Genomic DNA, 278 nt, shown 5'->3' with positions numbered 1-278 from the left:
TTAATACAATTTTGGGAATTCAAGATGGCGTTTCCAAAATGGCGGACCAAAATAAAAAATTCGCCTGTTTCGGGTGAAACTCGGTACTTGGGGGTTTTCGAGGTCGCTGATTACGAATCTGCAGTTAATATTCGAAAATTCAAAATGGTAGACCCAATATGACCGACCAAAAATTTCGATTTTTTATTAAAATAGTTTTAGTAATTATTTCTTTTAGAACTATTTCGAATGTGTTTTTTAAATCGCCATTTTATCAGTTTTCGGCGGTTTATCGGCGG

This window comes from Trachymyrmex cornetzi, unplaced genomic scaffold (assembly GCF_001594075.2).
Source record: "Trachymyrmex cornetzi isolate Tcor2-1 unplaced genomic scaffold, Tcor1.1 scaffold1325, whole genome shotgun sequence".
NCBI classification, from domain to species: Eukaryota; Metazoa; Arthropoda; class Insecta; order Hymenoptera; family Formicidae; genus Trachymyrmex; species Trachymyrmex cornetzi.
Note: the sequence above shows the minus strand (reverse complement) of the source record.